Source organism: Mandrillus leucophaeus, unplaced genomic scaffold, assembly GCF_000951045.1.
Source record: "Mandrillus leucophaeus isolate KB7577 unplaced genomic scaffold, Mleu.le_1.0 Scaffold397, whole genome shotgun sequence".
In the NCBI taxonomy this organism is placed as follows: domain Eukaryota; kingdom Metazoa; phylum Chordata; class Mammalia; order Primates; family Cercopithecidae; genus Mandrillus; species Mandrillus leucophaeus.
Window position 1 is genome coordinate 2198305 of NW_012104220.1, and position 7389 is coordinate 2205693.

General features: G+C 43.6%; 1 protein-coding gene across 1 annotated transcript in view; it reads left to right on the forward strand.

The window, feature by feature from the left end:
* Positions 1–1979: 1979 nt before the first annotated feature.
* CNN3 (calponin 3, acidic) overlaps positions 1980–7389 on the forward strand; it is a 36135-nt gene continuing 30725 nt past the window's right edge. Inside the window, exon 1 of the mRNA XM_011991491.1 lies at positions 1980–2255. The gene's annotated coding sequence lies outside the window, so the exon portion shown is untranslated. The remainder of the gene's footprint in view (positions 2256–7389) is intronic.

Genomic DNA, 7389 nt, shown 5'->3' on the forward strand with positions numbered 1-7389 from the left:
GGGCCCCGGGTGCTGGCGGACCCCGCACCTCCCCACGGGGAGAGAGACCGCCCACTGTCCCGCCGACCCCAGGGTCCCCCGAGGAACGGGAGCCGGTCCAGGACCCATCGTAGTCTCCGGTCTCGGTGCCTGGGAGGCATTTGGAGGCCGATTGCTGCTGCTGCTGCTGCCGCTGCCGCTGCTGCTGCTGTTGCTCTTGCGGGAAATGGAGACAAAGCCTGAGCGCGCCACTGTGCGAGCGATGTCTGCTTAGGCTTGAGACTTTTTATAAAACACTGAGAAGTTTGTAGTACATTAGACTTTCACGGCATAAAGGAGTATTTTTGTGGGTGGCTTTTGTTTAGGGCTTGTTTGCGGAGGCGGCTTATAGTTTGGAGCGATTGGGATTTGGTGACGCTCAGCTTTGCTACTGAGCCCAAGAATGCGTTAGGTTTATCTTTGGGACTTTTGGCCTGGGAAAGAGATGAGAGGCGTCCCCCTCCCCAAATCCTCTCCTTCCTTCCTCCCTCCCTGCATTCCAAGCCCATGACATCAGGGGTTTCTAGGGGGAGAGACCAGCCAATCGGCGCGGAACTGCGCACAGAACGCTCATTGTCTCTTTTCTGCTGTTCTGGCCAAAGCGCCACAAAGGAGGGCTGCTGTGGTTTAATTCCCATTAACCTCCCGGGAGCCCAAGCATGTCAGGATTGCCACCGCACCGTCCGACCACTGGTGGAAGGCACTGGCATTGTCAGAGCTGGAACATCCCGGGGCTGCGGGGGTAGGCGGTGTGAAGCGAATTATGTTGAGGTAATGAAGCGCACCGTTGTCAAACCCCAAGGGAGAGTTGTGGCTCTTGTCTCCCGCTGTTAGTCTGCACATCATACCGTCTTTGAAGCAAAGGGTTGATTTTAGTCTATGTATCTAAAGTTGAAATGTTTAGGTCCTTTACTTTTTCAAACGTCTTGCCCGTGTTGGACAACAGTTTGCTAAACAGTTTTTTTAAGAGCAGAAAGGTGAGTGGTATATGATTGAATGCAAACCTCACCAACTGAAAAGTTTGTAACAAGTTAATTGTTCCCTTCCTTCCAGGGTTTACAAACCGAACTTTAGGAAACTTTGCAGAGGAACGGGCATGTCCAAAACGTTGGACGTGTTGTGAGACTTTTTGGCCTGCTTGTGCACATTCACTGTAATTCCCCCCAGTGATTCTTGGTTGGCAGCAGTTGAGTCTCTTTACTACCTTTTGCATTGTAAATGAGGTACTGATAACGTTGGCAGCTCTTCAAGTGACTTACTTTTCTTGGATGTTAATAATATTCTTGCTAATTTCTTTTTTGCTGACTAATGTAGCAGCTTCTGCCGTTTTCCTGCTTAATACTGAGCAGACTCAAGGAAATGCATGCACAGGCCAGATCACTGTAATTATTATAAATGTTTAAAAACAGTAAAACCTCAGTTTTTAGAACATTTGGAAAGTTAGTTAGGAAAGCTGTGGATTTATCCCTTTAAGCACCAAACCCATTTTTTAATAGCCCGTTTCATTTTTGTAGTCCTTTCAGACAGTATTCTTTCATAGGAAGTCTTTTCATCTTAACAGCAGAGCAGTCCTGGAAGGTGAGGAGGATTGCTGGGATTATCCAACATCATTTACAGATCAGTACACTGAAGCTCAGAAAGATTTGCTCAAGGTCACAGAAGTTGGACTGTTCTAAGAATTTTAACTCTAAAAGCGATGTCTTAGTTGAGTGAAGTACTTAGGGATGTTCTACACAAGACTCTGCTGTCTGTCGCCTTCCCCCCCACCTTTTTTTTTTTTTTTTTTGAGACGGAGTCTTGCTCTGTCGCCCAGGCTGGAGGGCAGGGGCACGATCTCAGCTCACTGCAACTTCCGCCTCCCGGGTTCAAGCGATTCTCCTGCCTCAGCCTCCCAAGTAGCTGGGATTACAGGCACCTGCCACCACACCCGGCTAATTTTTGTATTTTTTAGTAGAGACAGGGTTTTGCGACGTTGGCCAGGCTGGTCTCCAACTCCTCACCTCAGGTGATTTCCTCCTGCCTTAGCCTCCCCAAATGCTGGGATAACAGGTGTGAGCCACGGTGCCCAGCCCTTCCCCCCATTTTTACTACCCACCTGTCACTTCTTGACATTGTGATTATTTATGTGATACTGTTTCTGATCTGTTCTGGACCTGGGAATCAAATTAGCCGTGTTTGCTAGGCCTTTGTATGAAATGCTACATTCTGATGGAGGCCTCAGGACTCCCGGGTGAAAGGTGGGTATATGCAAAAGTGACATTGCGTGGTTTGACACTTTTTGATTCCTTCCTGCTTTTTCTTTATTGCGTAATTGATACATTGCTTGAATGCTAGATTTCCCCCATCCACCCCTAAATCTCATTTAACAAAGAAGTATAGAAACATCCTGGGGAGACAATGTGGAGTGGACCTGGGAGTCTAGCATATGTGAGTTCTAGTCCCCGTTCCGCCACTTCCTGCCTTCTGTGATGCTGGGCAAGCTACCTGACATCTCTCTCCTAGTTTGTCATCTGTAGAATGGGGGAAAACAATAGTTACCACCCCTAAACACCATGTTGTGGAAATGTATCTGGCTTGTATTCAGTACTCAGTGACTGTATTGTAGCTATTAGCTCTTAGTAACAGAAAATTAGTTATTGGTATTATATTTCTAAGATATTTATGTCCCTGCCTCTTTAAGTAGTTGGTTTGTATTAATACTTTTTGGTCTTGTTATATAATATTCTAGCTGTAAAAGCAGTTCATCAGTGAATTGAGGATGTCTCTGATTTTAAATACTTTAATCAGTAAAATTTCAGGGAAAAATCTTTAAGACATTTGATTGATAAGATGATAATACATGGCAGAACACACAAACTTACTTTCTTTAATAGGCAAGAAGATGTGTGAAAACAGCCTTAAAAAAAAGAAAAACCCTAAGAATTCCAGTCTTTCAGCGTGGAATACGAACAAAGTTTCTTTAATAACAAAGAAAAAAATGACACCAAATGACCAATAACTTGTAGTTTACAAAAACTATCAGAGAGTAAAAGGGCCAGGGAAAATGCAGACACTGGTGTATGGATGGTTCGATGGAGGATGGAAACACTCGTAAAGTAATGGGCCCTACAGGTATTCTACAGTTTGAGCCAGGCCCTTGAATGCATCTTGGGAACCAAAATGAAAAGTGAAACAATTCTGTGCCTCATAAACCATGAAAAAATATAACAGGTACTCAAGGGAAGCACAGGATTTCCTGGCAAAATGTTGGAGTGGGGGTAGTTTCCCGTAAATTTGGACGGGAAAAGAGGACGCAGTGAAGCATGTCTTCATCAGACTTGGAGTAAATGCCGCAGGAACCTTTCTTACAGGTCTCAGGGAAAGTGGAAAAAATAAATTGACGAGTGGGGAGCTGAAATAATCTTACCTCGGTATGTTTTTTTGGGAGGAGGCTAACTGAAATATTAAGAAGCATGGAATTGGAATGCACATTCTTCCAGTCTTCTGCCCCCCTGGAATGTCTGATTTGAGCAAAGCAGCTTCCCACAGGATCTTCTTGGTTACAAAATGGTATTTCTCAACACCTAAAAACCATCTTGAAAGGCTTATTACCAAAATCTTTGGTTGTTGAAGTTAATCATATAGTAATAATTGGACAGGACCAGTGTCCGTGGAGTCCTCCCAGCCTGTTTGCCGGCTGCGCTTCAGACGCACAGCTGCTCTGAGGGTACTTCTGGTAAGAGTAACCCAGGGTGGCCCAGCTGTCAATTATACCCGAAGGTGGGTTGCCTTGTCTTGCTGGTAGAGCACCAGAATCTTGGTAAAAATGTGTTGGTGGGCTTAGCTTTTTTCTTTTTAATCTTGAACGTTCAGAAATTGGTTTTTAATTAAAATATTTTTTTGTTTGCTTATTATCTGTCTCTTCCCACCAGAGATAAAGCTGTCTTATTCGCGGGTGTGTCTCAAGATCGATATTTTAGAATATAGTTTGGCACATAGCTTGTGCTCAATAAATATTTGAATATTTGTTGATTTAATGAATGTATTCATCGGGAATAGATTTTGCTACCTCTAGACATAAGAAGTTAGAAATTAACTCTGTAGTCTAAGATAATTCTGTAGTACAGTGTGATGATTTTGAAGGATGTGGTTACAAAGAAAATATTCTAAAAACGATTTTATTTTTTTATCTCACTATGTTGCCCAGGTTGGTTCTTGAACTCCTGGCCTCAAGTGATCCTACTGCCTTGGCCTGTTAAAGCACTGGGATTACAGGTGTGAGCCACCATTCCTAACCCTGTTTTTCTTAAGTAGTTAAATAGTTAATATTACATTGAAATTTTTCATCTTTGCTGCTGATTTTGGGATTATCTCTTACGATAGATATTTTGACGGGGCTCTTAGACTTCCAAGTTAGGAATGGTAGAGGTGTCCTCTGCAAGGATTTGCCCAGTGCCTGCATTTCCTGAATACTGCTGGAGAAGGGGCCATTCAGCCGTGCCAAGGACTCTGCTCCTGGTACGAACCAGCCATTGCCGTTGGTCTGCTTTAGTTTTTGTTTTCCTGTCTTGACCAAAACAGATAAATAAGATACACTTTGCTGAAGCGACAAGAGGTACTATGCTTCCTCTTTAAAATGCTCAGCCTTATTTACTCCGGAGTTTTAACAAGGATTATTATCAGGCTCACTGATTTTTTTAGTCTAACATTTGTGGAAATTGTTCTGTCTCTAGCCACTCTTTTAGATTTCAGAAACAATCTTGACAATGATGACATTGCTAATACTACCATCAACAGAGGTATAGGCTTTTTTTTTTTCCCTATGCCTGTTTCCCTTCCAGGTTGGGACATGAGAGTTAGTGTTTCCCGCCTCCTTTCCCTCTTCAACAGTGTATTCTTAAAGCCATAAAGAATCTGATCTGCAGCATAAAAAAAGTAAGCACAATTGGATGGTTTTGGTTTTTCACCCATCATTACCATTGTATTCAGGAGAGTGAGGAAATGCATTTTATTCGCTCTCTTTTTAATTTTTTTGAGATGGAGTCTCCCTCTGCTGCCCAGGCTGGAGTGCAGTCGTGCGATCTCAGCTCACTACAACTTCCACCTCCCAGGTTCAAGCAATTCTCCTGGCTTAGCTTCCCGAGTAGCTGGAATTACAGGCACCTGCCACCACATCTGACTAATTTTTGTATTCTTAGTAGAGTTGGGGTTTCACCATGTTGGCCAGGCTGGTCTCAAACTCCTGACCTCAAGAGATACACCTGCCTTGGTCTCCCAAAGAGCTGGGATTACAGGTGTGAGCAACTGTGCCCAGCCCTGCATTTTCTTTCTCAGTGAAACTAGGTGGTATTTGGAGAAAGCTTGTCCTTAGAATTTGTTGGCAAGTTCCATTTAAATCTAGGCATTACCCTCCTGTAGCATATACCTTGTGCATTCACTCTCCTTAACTCTGAACTTATTTTATAGCCCAAATGGGCTCTTAACTGTTATTCATGTGTACTTGTACCCTCAGATTTTTGTTAAGGATTCTTGGAACTCATAGGTAGATCCAGGTTGTTTGTGGGGATGAAGTTTATACAATTTTGGGGTCCTCATTATGAAAAATGTATAAATATCTTTTAAGTTTTACAAAAACCTATTACCGTGTGAACCCTTTTGAACTTGAAGACTTCCCCATACCTGTCATACAAGGTTCTTGTCAGAGGGAAAGTAGAGCTTAGTGGTTAAGAACATGGACTGTGGGAACTGGGTTGGATTCCTGGTTCTGCATCTTACTGTGAACTTTGGCAAGCGACTTAACCTGCCTGTCTTGTCTGTAAAATGAGGCTATCATGATGCTCATCTTTATAGGGTTGTTGGGAGAAATAAGATAGATAATCCATGTAAAGTGTTTAGAATAATGCCTGGAATCAAAAGCCCACATTATGTAAATTTTAGCCATGGTTTTTCATTTGGAGACTGGTTCTCTGCTAATTAGGCTCAGTCTTGTGTTCTGAGCTGCTTTTCCCTTCTGGATGTTGATATATTTCTAGAACTTTAATATTCATTCATGAATCTGTTTCTATCTGCCTGAGATTTCTGGTGGGTAAGGGACCATGACACCAAGCAGTACTACTGTGTTTCATTTCTGTGTCAGGAATGTGATCTGCCCCAGAGTCCTTATCCAGGACTCCACCCTCAGGCAGCCTGTGAGGCGTTTCCGCCGTGAAAGCACCAGGTCTGTAGATCTGCACCATTCTGTCCACGTTGCCCTTGGGGCTGAGGACTTCTCTGTAGAGCTGGAGGTCTTGCTTACTGGGCGTGGTTGTATTCTACTTTTTCTAAGAGGTTGATTCCTTTTAAATAAGATACATCTTTCCTTTCTTGGTTTCAGACAGGGCTTGTATTCCTCCACAACTGGCTGGTTAACATATTTTCCTTCAAGTGTTTGAATTGGGCTTGCTTGAATCTGGAGGCTTTGAGTTTATGTGTTCTTATGAAGTCTCTACCTAGACCTGTGTGAAACAAGTCCTTGAGTGGAGAAGACTAATTCCTAGTTTTCCCCCACAAGGTAGGGAGGGACCAGGAAAGTTCAGGGTGTGGGCGTGACTGTTGGGTGCTGTGTCTGCAGTGGGAAGGCCAGGGAATTGGAGGCATGAATGCAGAGAAAAGAGGAGGCCTTTTGTGCTTCGAAGGACTCTTCTGGGTGAGTTGTAACCTAAGCATTTATGGTTATTTCCCCTCTCCTGGAGAATTTTCCAGGGAACTCTAGCTGTGGAGTGGCCACACTGGGCGGGCTATGGCTTCATCATTGCTTCTTCCCGCCTCCACTGCCAAATGTTTGGACACTGATCTTTCTCCATTATCTGCAGCTTCTCACCCTTAATGTTACCCAGGCTCTACGAATGGATAGTGTGTACTTCATTAGTGCACATTTCCCTGTCTCCTTTTGTTTCTTGTGGGAGGAAATAGGAGAGAAAACAATCAATACCATGTGTAGCAAGTCTCTGTCATGCTGTTGGTTAATTCAAACATGTGATTCCACTTCGAATGCAAAAATAGCAACAGCAATCATATTATGCTTCTAATCGAGTATAGAAATTACACGTACATTAGGCATCATCTTGTGAGCTTGCTGTGGTCCTTGGCCCTTAGCAGCTGAGCTGGAATCCTAGGGCTGCTCTTTGGAGTCACCTATGGCTAGATGCCTTCCCCTGAATGGTCCCATTCTCTACTCTGAATACTGGGGTGCATTTGTTTCTGGATTTTCCTTATCTTTCTTCAAAGACTTGGATATTGTATTTTTAAAAAACCCCATCCCCACCTGTCCCCGCTTACACACACAAACACGCATTCTTTGCCAGCCAGATTTTCATTTCAAGGTTTCTTCCTCTCTGGGCTTTCCCCTGCTTC